General features: G+C 47.0%; 1 protein-coding gene across 1 annotated transcript in view; it reads right to left on the reverse strand.

The window, feature by feature from the left end:
- The window catches only part of DENND2B (DENN domain containing 2B), a 170,014-nt gene extending 156,968 nt beyond the window's left edge, over window positions 1-13,046 (reverse strand). Inside the window, exon 1 of the mRNA XM_040327872.1 lies at window positions 13,000-13,046. The gene's annotated coding sequence lies outside the window, so the exon portion shown is untranslated. The remainder of the gene's footprint in view (window positions 1-12,999) is intronic.
- Window positions 13,047-17,687: the final 4,641 nt, after the last annotated feature.

The raw sequence follows: 17,687 nt of genomic DNA on the forward strand, positions 1-17,687 counted from the left end.
CCGGACCATCAATCTAAGGACACACCGGATCCTCAATCTAAGGACACACCGGATCCTCAATCTAAGCACACACAAGATCCTCAATCTAAGGACACACCGGATTCTCAATCTAAGGACACACCGGATCCTCAATCTAAGGACACACCGGACCCTCAATCTAAGGACACACCGGATCCTCAATCTAAGGACACACAAGATCCTCAATCTAATGACACACCGGATCCTCAAACCAAAAACACACCAGATCCTCAATCTAAGGACACACAGGATCCTCAATCTAAGGACACACAGGATCCTCAATCTAAGGACACACAGGATCCTCAATCTAAGGACTCACCAGATCTTCAATCTAAGGACACACCGGATCCTCAATCTAAGGACACACCGGATCCTCAATCTAAGGACACACCGGATCCTCAATCTAAGCACACACAAGATCCTCAATCTAAGGACACACCGGATTCTCAATCTAAGGACACACCAGATCCTCAATCTAAGGACACACCAGATCTTCAATCTAAGGACACACCGGATTCTCAATCTAAGGACACACAGGATCCTCAATCTAAGGACACACAGGATCCTCAATCTAAGCACACACAAGATCCTCAATCTAAGGACACACCGGACCCTCAATCTAAGGACACACCAGATCCTCAATCTAAGGACACACCAGATCCTCAATCTAAGGACACACCGGATCCTCAATCTAAGGACACACCGGATCCTCAATCTAAGGACACACAAGATCCTCAATCTAAGGACACACCGGATCCCCAATCTAAGGACTCATCAGATCCTCAATCTAAGGACACATCAGATCCTCAATCTAAGGACACACCGGATCCTCAATCTAAGGACACACAAGATCCTCAATCTAAGGACACACCGGATCCCCAATCTAAGGACTCATCAGATCCTCAATCTAAGGACACATCAGATCCTCAATCTAAGGACACACCGGATCCTCAATCTAAGGACTCACCAGATCCTCAATCTAAGGACACATCAGATCCTCAATCTAAGGACACACCGGATCCTCAATCTAAGGACACACCAGATCCTCAATCTAAGGACACACCGGACACTCAACCCAAAAACATATCAGATTTCAATCTAAGGACTGATTGAGGATCTGTTGTGCTTTTGGACTTAAGTGTCCAGTAACTTCAGATCTGATTTCAAAAACACATCAGACCCTCAATCCTAAACCTTGACCCCCCATCAGCACCCCCTCCCCTCATCCCCCAACACTCTCATCTGCTTCTTAAATAAAAAATGTGCCTTTTCCCCGGCTGTTAAGTTTATGGAGTTCAGGGGACTTCCTCCTGTCAGGAGAAAGATGAGAAGTGCTCAGAGCTGTCAGAAGATGGAAGGGCCCGGCGTGGGGTAAGTGCTGCGCTCACCCCCTCACCCCGAGCGTTCAGAGACCCATTACAGACGCAGAGAGTTCCGAGAACACAATTCCAAAAATGTCCCCAGCAAAGAGTTTTCCATCCCGTTGTAAGGAGGCCTCCGATAAGACGGGACCCCGGAGAGAACAGACGTGGGATTCCTACCGTCTTATCATTCCGAAGCTGAAACACCGCCCTTCCCCCCATGTTGGTAAATGCGCCAGACTTTTTCTGGAACTTTTTGTTTACAAGTTTAAATCAGTATTTTTTTGCTAGAAAATGACTTAGAACCCCAAACATTATGTATATATATATATGGAGAGATCTCATGTAATAGAAATAAGAGGTGACAGGTCCTCTTTATGGGGAGATCTCATGTAATAGAAATAAGAGGTGACAGGTCCTCTTTATGGAGAGATCTTGTGTAATAGAAATAAGAGATGACAGGTCCTCTTTATGGAGATCTCATGTAATAGAAATAAGAGATGACAGGTCCTCTTTATGGAGAGATCTCATGTAATAGAAATAAGAGATGACAGGTCCTCTTTATGGAGATCTCATGTAATAGAAATAAGAGGTGACAGGTCCTCTTTATGGAGATCTCATGTAATAGAAATAAGAGATGTCAGGTCCTCTTTATGGAGATCTCATGTAATAGAAATAAGAGGTGACAGGTCCTCTTTATGGAGATCTCATGTAATAGAAATAAGAGATGACAGATCCTCTTTATGGAGAGATCTCATGTAATAGAAATAAGAGATGACAGGTCCTCTTTATGGAGAGATCTCATGTAATAGAAATAAGAGATGACAGGTCCTCTTTATGGAGAGATCTCATGTAATAGAAATAAGAGGTGACAGGTCCTCTTTATGGAGATCATGTAATAGAAATAAGAGATGACAGGTCCTCTTTATGGAGAGATCTCATGTAATAGAAATAAGAGATGACAGGTCCTCTTTATGGAGATCATGTAATAGAAATAAGAGATGACAGGTCCTCTTTATGGAGATCTCATGTAATAGAAATAAGAGATGACAGGTCCTCTTTATGGGGAGATCTCATGTAATAGGAATAAGAGATGACAGGTCCTCTTTATGGAGAGATCTCATGTAATAGAAATAAGAGATGACAGGTCCTCTTTATGGAGAGATCTCATGTAATAGAAATAAGAGATGACAGGTCCTCTTTATGGAGATCTCATGTAATAGAAATAAGAGATGACAGGTCCTCTTTATGGAGATCTCATGTAATAGAAATAAGAGATGACAGGTCCTCTTTATGGAGATCTCATGTAATAGAAATAAGAGATGACAGGTCCTCTTTATGGAGAGATCTCATGTAATAGAAATAAGAGATGACAGGGCTCTATTACATAGAGCGCTAATGACTCCTAAGGGCTTCCTCAGGGGGATGGCGTACCCCGAAATGTGGGGTCACCTGACTGCTCTGCTATTGGCAATACCTCTACAATCAATCTGAACACTGCATGTCATGTAGATGTTACATGGATTATTGATATATGGATTATTATTGATATATGGATTATTATTGATATATGGATTATTATTGATATATGGATTATTGGTAAAATGAATATAATGTTTATCTTTCTGGCCTTGAAATAAAAGTCCCGTCACTGAATTCTGGGTGTGGCTCCTCTAATGAGATCTCTTTATATGAGAACCAGGAAATGATTGTTGGGCAATAAATAGACAAGTTCTGACGAAGTTCTGCGAAGAGTTCCGACCCCGGGGGCATCCGACACGCCAACATTTCCTCCCTAATCACCAGACACGGATTTCATTACTTCATCCATTATAAATAAATCATACATTTTACTTTTTTTTTTATTTTTTATTATTATTTTTTTTTACTTTTACCTTTCCTCTTTTATTTCCTTTCCTTTCTGCTTTCCTCTTCTTTCCTTTCCTCTATTTTCTCTCCTCTCCTCTTTCCTTTCCACTTTCTTTTTCCTTATCTCTTTCCTTTACTTTCCTCTCCTCTTTCTTTTCATTTCCTCTGTCCTTTCCTTTCCTCTTTAGTTTTCTTTCTTTTCCTCTCTCATTGCCTTTCCTCTCATTTTCTCTCCTCACCTTTCCCCTTTCCTTTGCTCTTAATTTTCCTTTCCTGTCTTTCCTCTTTTCTTTCCTCTTTCCTTTTCTTTCCTCTTTCTTTTCCTTTCCTCTTTCCTATTTTCTTTTCTTTTTCTGTCCTCTGTCCTTTCCTCTCTTTTGTTTTCCTTGCTCCTTAACTTTCCTTTTCTTTTCCCCTTTCCTTTCTTTTTTTCTTTCCTTTCTCTATCGCTTTCTCTTATTTTTCCTTTCCTTTTTCTTTTCATTTCCTCTGTCCTTTCCTTTCCTCTTTAGTTTTCTTTCTTTTCCTCTCTTTTCTTTTCCTTTCTCATTGCCTTTCCTCTCATTTTCTCTCCTCTCCCCTTTCCTTTCCTCTTTCCTTTGCTCTTAATTTTCCTTTCCTGTCTTTCCTCTTTTCTTTCCTCTCTTTTGTTTTCCTTGCTCCTTAAAGCGGGAGTTCACCCATTTATTACATTTTTCCCCTTTTCCCCTTAGCTTCCTGCTCGTTCGGTCTAGGGGAATCGGCTATTTGTATTAAAATATGATCCGTACTTACCGTTTACGAGATGCATCTTCTTCCGTCGCTTCCGGGTATGGGTCTTCGGGAGCGGGCGTTTCTTCTTGATTGACAGTCTTCCGACGGTCGCATCCATCGCGTCACTCGTAGCCGAAAGAAGCCGAACGTCGGTGCGGCTCTATACTGCGCCTGCGCACCGACGTTCGGCTTCTTTCGGAAAATCGTGACGCGATGGATGCGACCGTCGGAAGCCTCTCGGAAGACTGTCAATCAAAATAGGAACGCCCATTCCCGCAGCCCATACCCGGAAGCGAGGGAGAGGATGCATCTCGTAAACGGTAAGTACGGATCATATTTTAAAACAAATAGCCGATTCCCCTAGACAAAACGAGCAGGAATCTAGGGGGAAAAAATGCTCTCTAGGGCCCCGTACACACGAGCAAACATGTATGCTGAAACTGGTCCGCGGGCCAGTTTCAGCATACATGTTCGGTCGTGTGTGGGCGCGAGCGGGCCGAATTCCAGCAAACATTTGCCTGCCGGGCCTTTTCCCAGCGGACAAATATTCCTGGACGTGTTTTAAAACCGTCCGCTGGAATCCTGCCCGCTCGGACATGTATGGTCGTCAGTACAGACCTACCGTACATGTCCGAGCGCCCGCCGTCCCTCGCATGCGTCGAATGACTTCCACGCATGCGTGGAAGCCTTTAAATGGCAGGCCCGCCCACGTCGCCGCGTCATCGTCGCGGCGACGACGCGGACACGCCCCGCGTATTGTTTACGCGCGGACTTCTGTACGATGGTGTGTACAACCATCGTACAGAAGCCCTCTGGCAGGCATGTACGGTGAAAACGGTCCGACGGACCGCTTTCACCATACATGTTTGGTCGTGAGTACCGGGCCTCAGGGTGAACCTCCGCTTTAACTTTCCTTTTCTTTTCCCCTTTCCTTTCTTTTTTTCTTTCCTTTCTCCATCGCTTTCTCTTATTTTTCCTTTCCTTTCCTCTCTCTTTTCCTTTCTCCATTCGTTTTCTTTTCTCTCCTCTTCTTTTGATTTCCTTTCCTTTCTCTTATTTTTCATTACCTCTTTCCTATCGTTTCTTTTTTCCTTTCCTCTTTTCTTTCCTTTGCCTTTTCCTTCTGCCTTCCTCACCTCTTTCTTTTCATTTCCCCTTTCCCCTTCCTTTTTCCTGTCATGTGTATATATGTGCAGTTTTGATGTGAAGTGTTGTAAAGAGTGTCCTGATAAATGTTGTTGTATGTTCATCTTATTATTATTATACTATCTTACCTTCCATTTCCTTTCCTTCCCCCACATCACATCTGCTGGTCACAAACCAGACAACAGCCCAGAGTGTCCGATGATGAAGAGGACCTGTCACTGATTTATAACCTTTTCATGAATAAACTCCTGACATGTGACAAAGTACAGGAACACCATCATTGTTCAGGAAAGCCGTCCTTATGTACAGACCGGACCGGATGAAGAATACAATGTATACAGACCGGACCGGATGAAGAATACAATGTATACAGACTGGATGAAGAATACAATGTATACAGACCGGACCGGATGAAGAATACAATGTATACAGACCGGACCGGATGAAGAATATAATGTATACAGACCGGACCGGATGAAGAATACAATGTATACAGACCGGACCGGATAAAGGATACAATGTATACAGACCGGACCGGATGAAGAATACAATGTATACAGACCGGACGAAGAATATAATGTATACAGACCGGACCGGATAAAGAATACAATGTATACAGACCGGACCGGATGAAGAATACAATGTATACAGACCGGACCAGATGAAGAATACAATGTATACAGACTGGATGAAGGATACAATGTATACAGACCGGACCGGATGAAGGATACAATGTATACAGACCGGACCAGGTGAAGAATACAATGTATACAGACTGGACTGGATGAAGAATACAATGTATACAGACTGGACCTGATGAAGAATACAATGTATACAGACCGAACCGGGTGAAGGATACAATGTATACAGACCGGACCGGATGAAGAATACAATGTATACAGACTGGACCTGATGAAGAATACAATGTATACAGACCGGATCGGGTGAAGGATACAATGTATACAGACTGGATGAAGGATACAATGTATACAGACCGGACCGGATGAAGGATACAATGTATACAGACCGAACCGGGTGAAGGATACAATGTATACAGACCGGACCGGATGAAGAATACAATGTATACAGACTGGACCTGATGAAGGATACAATGTATACAGACCGGACCGGGTGAAGGATACAATGTATACAGACCGGACCAGGTGAAGAATACAATGTATACAGACTGGACCTGATGAAGAATACAATGTATACAGACCGGACCGGGTGAAGGATACAATGTATACAGACCGGACCGGATGAAGAATACAATGTATACAGACCGGATGAAGAATACAATGTATACAGACTGGATGAAGAATACAATGTATACAGACTGGACCGGATGAAGAATACAATGTATACAGACCGGACCGGATGAAGAATACAATGTATACAGACCGGACCAGGTGAAGAATACAATGTATACAGACCGGATCGGGTGAAGGATACAATGTATACAGACTGGATGAAGGATACAATGTATACAGACCGGACCGGATGAAGGATACAATGTATACAGACCGGACCAGGTGAAGAATACAATGTATACAGACTGGACTGGATGAAGAATACAATGTATACAGACCGGACCAGGTGAAGAATACAATGTATACAGACCGGATCGGGTGAAGGATACAATGTATACAGACTGGATGAAGGATACAATGTATACAGACCGGACCGGATGAAGGATACAATGTATACAGACCGGACCAGGTGAAGAATACAATGTATACAGACTGGACTGGATGAAGAATACAATGTATACAGACCGGACCAGGTGAAGAATACAATGTATACAGACCGGACCGGGTGAAGGATACAATGTATACAGACCGGACCGGATGAAGAATACAATGTATACAGACCGGACCGGGTGAAGGATACAATGTATACAGACCGGACCGGATGAAGAATACAATGTATACAGACCGGATGAAGAATACAATGTATACAGACTGGATGAAGAATACAATGTATACAGACTGGACCGGATGAAGAATACAATGTATACAGACCGGACCGGATGAAGAATACAATGTATACAGACCGGACCAGGTGAAGAATACAATGTATACAGACCGGATGAAGAATACAATGTATACAGACTGGATGAAGAATACAATGTATACAGACTGGACCGGATGAAGAATACAATGTATACAGACTGGACCTGATGAAGAATACAATGTATACAGACTGGACCTGATGAAGAATACAATGTATACAGACCGGACCGGGTGAAGGATACAATGTATACAGACCGGATGAAGAATACAATGTATACAGACTGGATGAAGAATACAATGTATACAGACCGGACCGGATGAAGGATACAATGTATACAGACCGAACCGGGTGAAGGATACAATGTATACAGACCGGACCGGATGAAGAATACAATGTATACAGACTGGACCTGATGAAGGATACAATGTATACAGACCGGACCGGGTGAAGGATACAATGTATACAGACCGGACCAGGTGAAGAATACAATGTATACAGACTGGACCTGATGAAGAATACAATGTATACAGACCGGACCGGGTGAAGGATACAATGTATACAGACCGGACCGGATGAAGAATACAATGTATACAGACCGGATGAAGAATACAATGTATACAGACTGGATGAAGAATACAATGTATACAGACTGGACCGGATGAAGAATACAATGTATACAGACCGGACCGGATGAAGAATACAATGTATACAGACCGGACCAGGTGAAGAATACAATGTATACAGACCGGATCGGGTGAAGGATACAATGTATACAGACTGGATGAAGGATACAATGTATACAGACCGGACCGGATGAAGGATACAATGTATACAGACCGGACCAGGTGAAGAATACAATGTATACAGACTGGACTGGATGAAGAATACAATGTATACAGACCGGACCAGGTGAAGAATACAATGTATACAGACCGGATCGGGTGAAGGATACAATGTATACAGACTGGATGAAGGATACAATGTATACAGACCGGACCGGATGAAGGATACAATGTATACAGACCGGACCAGGTGAAGAATACAATGTATACAGACTGGACTGGATGAAGAATACAATGTATACAGACCGGACCAGGTGAAGAATACAATGTATACAGACCGGACCGGGTGAAGGATACAATGTATACAGACCGGACCGGATGAAGAATACAATGTATACAGACCGGACCGGGTGAAGGATACAATGTATACAGACCGGACCGGATGAAGAATACAATGTATACAGACTGGATGAAGAATACAATGTATACAGACTGGACCGGATGAAGAATACAATGTATACAGACCGGACCAGGTGAAGAATACAATGTATACAGACCGGATGAAGAATACAATGTATACAGACTGGATGAAGAATACAATGTATACAGACTGGACCGGATGAAGAATACAATGTATACAGACCGGACCGGATGAAGAATACAATGTATACAGACCGGACCAGGTGAAGAATACAATGTATACAGACCGGATGAAGAATACAATGTATACAGACTGGATGAAGAATACAATGTATACAGACTGGATGAAGAATACAATGTATACAGACTGGACCGGATGAAGAATACAATGTATACAGACCGGACCGGATGAAGAATACAATGTATACAGACCGGACCAGGTGAAGAATACAATGTATACAGACCGGATGAAGAATACAATGTATACAGACTGGATGAAGAATACAATGTATACAGACTGGACCGGATGAAGAATACAATGTATACAGACTGGACCTGATGAAGAATACAATGTATACAGACTGGACCTGATGAAGAATACAATGTATACAGACCGGACCGGGTGAAGGATACAATGTATACAGACCGGATGAAGAATACAATGTATACAGACTGGATGAAGAATACAATGTATACAGACCGGACCAGGTGAAGAATACAATGTATACAGACCGGATGAAGAATACAATGTATACAGACTGGATGAAGAATACAATGTATACAGACCGGACCGGATGAAGAATACAATGTATACAGACCGGACCAGGTGAAGAATACAATGTATACAGACCGGACCAGGTGAAGAATACAATGTATACAGACCGGACCGGGTGAAGAATACAATGTATACAGACTGGACCTGATGAAGAATACAATGTATACAGACCGGACCAGGTGAAGAATACAATGTATACAGACCGGATCGGATGAAGAATACAATGTATACAGACCGGACCAGATGAAGAATACAATGTATACAGACCGGACCGGGTGAAGGATACAATGTAAAAAAAAAAAAAGAATATAAAAAAATAAATAAGCAAATATATAAAATAAATGTATAAGAATATAATTACACCACCCGCATACTATTAAATAATAACAATAATATGAAATAAATATGTAACATTTAAGAAATTATATATATATAAAATAATGCATTAGAAAACAAATATATAAAATAAAAAAAATTCTAAAATACACCAAAAATAAAATAATAAATAAATATATTGATTATAAAGTACACCACTCACCATACTATTGAATGATAACAATAAAATAATAAATACATCTATAAAATAAATATCTAAAATAATAAATAAATATATCGAATATAATTTGCACCACTGCCATACTTTTGGACGGTAACAATAATGTAAAATAACAAATAAATCTATAACATTTAAATACACCACCACCACACTATGGGATGACAACAATAAAATAATCAATGAATATATTGATTATAAAGTACACCACTCACCATACTTTTGAATGATAACAATACAATAATAAATAAATCTAGAAAATAATAAAGAAATATATTGAATATAATTTACACCACTGCTATACTTTTGGATGGCACCAATAATGTAAAATAACAAATAAATCTATAAAAAAAAATCTATAAAATCTAAAATACACCACACTATTGGATGACAACAATAATATAATAAATAACTTCTGAATGAGAACAATAAAATAATAAATAAATCTATAAAATAAATATCTAAAATGATAAATAGATATATTGAATGTAATTGACACCACTGGCATACATTTGGATGATAGCAATAATGTGAAAATAAACCTATAAAATAAAAAAATACACCACCACCATACTATTGGATGACAACAATGAAATAATCAATAAATCTATAAAATAAACATGTAAAATTAAAAATAAATATTTAAAATAAATGTATAAAATAGTAAAAAAATGATATAAAATAAATATATAAAAAAGCTTTAGCGTTTCAGCATCATTGAACCACTTTTCCCAAGCAATAAAAACCTGGCGGGGGTTTTAATCCTCCTACACTCCACCTAAAACAACAACAAAAAAAGTTTTAATTCTCCACCCGCCCTGATCCCAGATCTTATTATGAAATACAAAGTGAATTTCTTCTTCTCATCCTTGAGATTTCCATCTGTTGGGTCTCAGCAATCAGCAGACAGTCCCAGCATTAGATACATTCCTCCTTATTTCCTGTACAAACAAACAAACGATCGGCAGTACACACAACGAGCAGCCCGGCACCCAATCAGAGATCGGACGCTCCTCGCTGGGTGCTGAAAATTTGTCTTTGGGGTCCGGGAAATGTGCGGAATTCTCGATGGAAGGTCGCAGATTGCTGCATCCGATCCCCAATCACACAATCGCTCATCACACGATCGGTCATCACACACGATCAGCCATCACACGATCGGCCATCACACGATCGGCCATCACACGATCGGCCATCACACGATCGGCCATCACACGATCGGCCATCACACGATCGGCCATCACACGATCGGCCATCACACGATCGGCCATCACACGATCAGCCATCACACGATCGCCCATCAAATAATCGCCCATCAAATGATCGCCCATCACACGATCGCCCTTCACACGATCGCCCATCACACGATCGCCCATCACGCGATCACCTTTTTGAAAGCACATGCGCCAGGAAGATTCACCTAAGGTGAATGTTTGGTGAATGTCAGGTTCGCTGCTTTATAACCCCCCCCCCCCCCCGATAATCAACGCAGCTGCCCCCCCGTGCCAGCGATCCCCCCACATCCCGATCCCGGAGGATCGATCCCTTCACACGATCGCCCATCAAAGTTCGCCCATCAAAGATCGCCCATCACACGATCGCCCATCACATGATCGGCCATCATACGATCGCCCATCAAATAATCGCCCATCAAATAATCGCCCATCACACGATTGCCCTTCACACAATCGCCCATCACACGATCGCCCATCACACGATCGCCCTTCACACGATCGCCATTCACACGATCGCCCTTCACACGATCGCCATTCACACGATCGCCCTTCAAACGATCGCCCTTCACACGATCGCCCATCACGCGATCGCCCATCAAAGATCGCCCATCAAAGATCGCCCATCACGCGATTGCCCATCACGCGATCGCCCATCAAATAATCGCCCATCACGCGATCGCCCATCAAATAATCGCCCATCAAATAATCGCCCATCACGCGATCGCCCATCAAATGATCGCCCATCACGTGATCGCCCATCACACGATCGCCCATCACACGATCGCCCTTCACGCGATCAGCCATCACACGATCGCCCATCAAACGATCGCCCATCACACGATCGCCCATCACACGATCGCCCTTCACACGATCGCCATTCACACGATCGCCCTTCAAACGATCGCCCTTCACACGATCGCCCATCACGCGATCGCCCATCAAAGATCGCCCATCAAAGATCGCCCATCACGCGATTGCCCATCACGCGATCGCCCATCAAATAATCGCCCATCACGCGATCGCCCATCAAATAATCGCCCATCAAATAATCGCCCATCACGCGATCGCCCATCAAATGATCGCCCATCACGTGATCGCCCATCACACGATCGCCCATCACACGATCGCCCTTCACGCGATCAGCCATCACACGATCGCCCATCAAACGATCGCCCATCAAATGATCGCCCATCACACGATCGCCCATCACGCGATCGCCCATCACGCGATCGCCCATCACGCGATCGCCCTTCACGCGATCGCCCATCACGCGATCGCCCATCACACGATCGCCCTTAACGCGATCGCCCTTAACGCGATCGCCCATCACGCGATCGGCCATCACGCGATCGCCCATCACGCGATCGCCCATCACACGATCGCCCATCACACGATCGCCCATCACACGATCGCCCTTAACACGATCGCCCATCTCACGATCGCCCTTAACACGATCGCCCATCACACGATCGCCCATCACACGATCGCCCATCACGCGATCGCCCTTAACACGATCGCCCATCTCACGATCGCCCTTAACACGATCGCCCATCACACGATCGCCCATCACACGATCGCCCATCACGCGATCGCCCATCACGCGATCGCCCTTAACACGATCGCCCATCACACGATCGCCCATCACGCGATCGGCCATCACGCGATCGCTCATCACGCGATCGCCCTTAACGCGATCGCCCATCACGCGATCGCCCATCACACGATCGCCCATCACGCGATCGCCCATCACACGATCGCCCATCACGCGATCGCCCATCACGCGATCGCCCATCACACGATCGCCCATCACGCGATCACCCTATCACCTTTTTAAAAACACATGCGCCAGGAAGATTCACCTGTGGTGAATGTTTGGTGAATGTCAGATTCGCTGCTTTATAACCCCCCCCCGATAATCAATGCAGCTGCCCCCCCCAGTCCCAGCGATCCCCCCACATCCCGATCCCGGAGGATCGATCCTTCTACAACTCGCCGTTACAAAGTTACAAATCATTTCAGAAAACTGGAAACAAATTTTCACTTTTTTTGCATTAGGAGTTAAATGTCTCCTCACCGTTCTCTCCGCCGATCGCCCGCCGATCGCCGTCTCCCTCCGGCTCGCTCCTCTCTTTCTCCTCTCTGCCTGAAACTAATTTTTTTGGAAACCGAGGAGAAAAAAAAAAAAAAAGTTGCAAAAGACAGGAAGTGGGGACAAGCCGAGATGAATGTGAAACACTAAACCCAAACCGCCAGGAAAGAAGAGGGAAGAGGGGGGGCAGGACTGGGAAAATTGCCACCTTGGAGGTCCAGACGTGCCACGGGGCAAAATCAGGGCACCACGAACCCCGGATCCACCGGGGGGGGGGGGGGGATAAAAATCTGGCAAGGAGAGCGGTTTGGCTGAGAACCTTCCGGGAGGAATTTCTAAAGAAAATTCTGCAAATGGAGACAATGGAAAAAGAGATAAAGTTCAGATGGAGAAGAGGGGGGGAGGGGGGGCTTAAAGCTGAAGTTTATTCTGCTTATGTTTTGCCTTCCCTGGTTCCCCCCCCCCCCCCCCCCTCATCAACACGATAATTACATTTTTTAAATAAAATCTTTCTATTTTCATTACTTTACCCAATTATCACTGTGCTTCTCTATACAATGCAGGCAGATCATGGCTGGTGGGAGGGGCCCAGCCCCCGGCCTCAGTACTCCTCTCTTAGGAGCCCTCAGCCCTGATGCAAGCAGTGGGAGGAGTTATGCAAATATCAGAATTCCTTGATGGGTTGATGCCCATTTGGAGGCGGGGGGCAGTGGCGGTGCGTCCATAAAGGGCGCCGCCCCCTCTCTCCTGCCACCCCTCTATCACCATGGATAGATTCATGCATCGCATGAAACTATCTGTGGTCGCCACTGCCGCCCCCTTTTCGAGCGCCGACACCTTTTCGGGCGCCTGAATTACAGCGGCGGGGTATTTTTTGGAAGGTGAAGAGCAGGCGCCATGCTGGGGGCGCTCGCAACTCACTCAGCGTTGTGAATGAATATTCGCTTTCCTAACGCTGAACCGCCTCTCAGCCAATCAGGTGCTCGGTTCTGCTGCTACCTGTCACCTGATTAGCTGAAACGACAGGGGGTGTGATGGGACGCCCCGCCTATCAGGTGCCAGGCAGACGTGGGTCTGATGCAGGAAAGGTTGGGTATAATGCGGTACAGGGAAGGGGTGTCATTTGGTTTTATGCTGCCCTAGGCAAGACTAAAATCCCCTTCAGGCTCCACCTCTTCCTATTAGAGCACCTCTTCAGAGGTGGGGGGAGAGAGAGTGAGAGGGGGGTTGAGAGAAAGTGAGAGGGGGTGAGAGAGAACAGGGAAGAGGTGAGGGGAGAGACGTGGGAGAGAGAGAGGGGTGTTAAGAGAGAGTGAGGGGGTAAGGGAGAAGGGGGTGAGAGAGAGTGAGGGGGTGAGAGGGGGTAAGAGAGATGGGGCAAAAGAGAGAGAACAAGGAAGAGGTGAGGGGAGAGACATGAAAAGAGAGAGAGGGGTGTTAAGAGAGAGTGAGGGGCTGAGAGAGATGGGGCAAGAGAGAGAGAACAAGGAAGAGGTGAGGGGTGAGTGGGGGAGAGAGGGGGGCTGAGAGAGAAGGGGTGTGGGAGAGAGTGATTGAGAGAGAGAGTGAGAGGGAGTGAGAGAGAGGGGTGATGGAGAAGGGGGTGAGAGAGAGTGAGGGGGGTGAGAGAGTAAGAGTGAGTGAGAGAGAAGGGGTGTGAGAAAGAGTGAGTGAGAGAGTGAGAGAGAGAGAGAGAGAGAGAGAGAGAGAGAGAGAGAGAGAGAGAGAGAGAGAGAGAGAGAGAGAGAGTGAGCGAGAGGGGTGAGGGAGAAGGGGGTGAGAGAGTGAGAGGGGGGGTGAGAGAGAAGGGGTGTGAGAGAGAGTGAGTGAGAGAGTGAGAGGGAGGGGTGAGGGAGAAGGGGGCGAGAGAGAGTGAGGGGGGTGAGAGAGTGAGAGGGAGTGAGAGAGAAGGGGTGTGAGAGAGAGTGAGAGAGAGGGGTGAGGGAGAAGGGGGCGAGAGAGAGTGAGGGGGGTGAGAGAGTGAGAGGGAGTGAGAGAGAAGGGGTGTGAGAGAGAGTGAGAGAGAGGGGTGAGGGAGAAGGGGGTGAGAGAAAGTGAGAGGGGGTAAGATGGATGGGGCGAGAGAGAGAGAGAATGAGGAAGAGGTGAGGGGAGAGAGAGTGAGAGGGGGTGAGGGAGAAGGGGGTGAGAGAGATGGGGCGAGAAATAGAGAACGGGGAAGAGGTGAGGGGAGGGACCGGGAGAGAGAGGGGGTGGAGAGAGAGGGGGTGAAGGAGAAGGGGTGAGAGAGATGGAGCGAGAGAGAGAGAGAGAGAGAGAGAGAACGGGGTGAGGTGAGGGGAGAGACGGGGAGTTGAGGGAGAGGGGGTGAGGGGGGGGTGAGGCAGAAGGGGGGTGAGAGAGAACAGGGAAGAAGGGGTATGAGAGACAGTGAGAGGAGGTGAGAGAGAGAGAGAGAGAGAGAGGGGGTGAGAGTAAAAGGGGGGTTGAGGGAGAGTGGAGCTCCCCCATCCCCCCCATACTACACAAGTAGGTTCTCCCACCCCTCCCAAAAAAAGGCCCCGACTCTTGCCTTCCCGCAAAGACCGCCCACCCGCCAGTTACACTGTGTGTAGCGAGGATGCGGAGGCGCGATCACGTCACCGAGACTCCAACCCGCTCTGCCAAATAAGCTACATTCAGGATCGGGGGTTGCAGCCATCGTGTCTCCTGCTTCCACTTTGCTCCCCTGTCATTGAACGGTCAGTCTGTGGCCACCCCTTGGTGTCATCCCTCTGGCAGGTGTCACCCGGGCGCGGTCTGCAACCCCCACATCCCCTTAGCGAGGCCACTGCTCGTAGTGTCCCTTCTGCCTGGGACCGGCGCCGCCCCCTGAAAAACTCCTAGTTTGCCTTGTGGTAGAGAACGCTGCTGGGTATAGAGTTGGTCTAGGTGCGGAATAGATGAAGGATAGAGTGCAGTATGGGTGTGGTATGGATTGGGTACACTTGGTGTTCTGCCCTCTGTGTCCCCGGGATGCTGTGGTGACCTCTCGCTACAAAAAAGGGGGGCCCCCTTTGGCCTCGCCCAAAAAGCCTGCAGTGATCAGCGGTGGGAAGCAGAGGGTGAGTGGGCGCTCCGGTCCCCCTGCTGCAGCGGTGCAGGTGCTGTAACGTGGGTGGTGCTGAGCTGCCCCTGGGTGTCCTCACTCCCTTTATTATATTATTTCATTCTATGATTTATAAATTTCATCCATTTTTATTATATCTGTTTATTATTTCTCGCTTATATGTTCTGCTAGTTACTATTATTAGATTTTATTATATTTTATATTGATCACCCAAATGTATTTCTCCCTGATAGTAGAAATATACACTCAGTGGGCTGGATTCATAGAATCAGATACGCCTAGATTTGACTAAGATCCGACCGACGTAACTCTCTTACGCCGTCGGATCTTAACTGCATATTTACGCTGGCCTCTAGGGGCGTGTACGCTGATTTACGCCTAGAATATGTAAATCAGCTAGATACGTGAATTCACGAACGTACGCCCGGCCGTCGCAGTACATTTACGACGTTTCCGTAAGCCTTTTTTTTAAAAAAAGTTACGTCGTTTGCGTCGTCCGTGAATGGGGCTGGACGTCATTTACGTTCACGTCGAATCTAATGACGTCCTCGGCATCGGCGGCAATAAACGGCCGCAGATCCCCACCAGGACGATTCCCCGCCAGGCTGATCCCCGCCAGGCCGATCCCCGCCAGGACGATCTCCGCCAGGCTGATCCCCACCAGGCCGATCCCCGCCAGGCCGATCCCCGCTAGGCAGATCGCCGCCAGGACGATTCCCCGCCAGAAACGATCCCCGCCAGGCCGATCCCCGCCACGCTGATCCCCGCCAGGCCGATCCCCGCCACGCCGATCCCCGCCAGGCCGATCCCCGCCAGGACGATTCCTCCCCAGGATGATCCCCGCCAGGACGATCCCCGCCAAGACGATCCCCGCCAGGACGATTCCCCGCCAGGACGATCCCCGCCCGGCAGATCCCAGCCAGGACGATCCCCGCCAGGACGATCCCCGCCAGGACGATACCCCGCCAAGACGATCCCCGCCCGGCAGATCCCCGCCAGGACGATCCCCGCCAGGACGATCCCCGCCAGGCCGATCCCCGCCAGGACGATTCCCCGCCAGGACGATCCACGCCAGGACGATTCCCCGCCAGGACGATCCCCGCCAGGACGATCCACGCCAGGACGATTCCCCGCCAGGACGATCCCCGCCAGGCCGATCCCCGCCAGGACGATTCCCCGCCAGGACGATCCCCGCCAGGCCGATCCCCGCCCGGCAGATCCCAGCCAGGACGATCCCCGCCAGGACGATACCCCGCCAAGACGATCCCCGCCCGGCAGATCCCCGCCAGGACGATTCCCCGCCAGGACGATCCCCGCCAGGACGATCCCCGCCAGGACGATTCCCCGCCAGGACGATTCCCCGCCAGGACGATCCCTGCCAGGACGATTCCCCGCCAGGACGATTCCCCGCCAGGACGATTCCCCGCCAGGACGATCCCCGCCAGGACGAACCTTTAATAGTTTAATCCAACCTTTTCCCTTATACGGCCATCAGGACGTTTTATGGCTCCTTATAAAATAAAAGCCATTATCGTGCGATCGATAAAACAGCTGCACTCCAGCTGCGGGGGAGGGGGGGCTCGGAGAATGTAAAGCGCAGAGG

The sequence above is a fragment of the Rana temporaria genome, chromosome 11 (assembly GCF_905171775.1).
Source record: "Rana temporaria chromosome 11, aRanTem1.1, whole genome shotgun sequence".
Taxonomy (NCBI): Eukaryota; Metazoa; Chordata; class Amphibia; order Anura; family Ranidae; genus Rana; species Rana temporaria.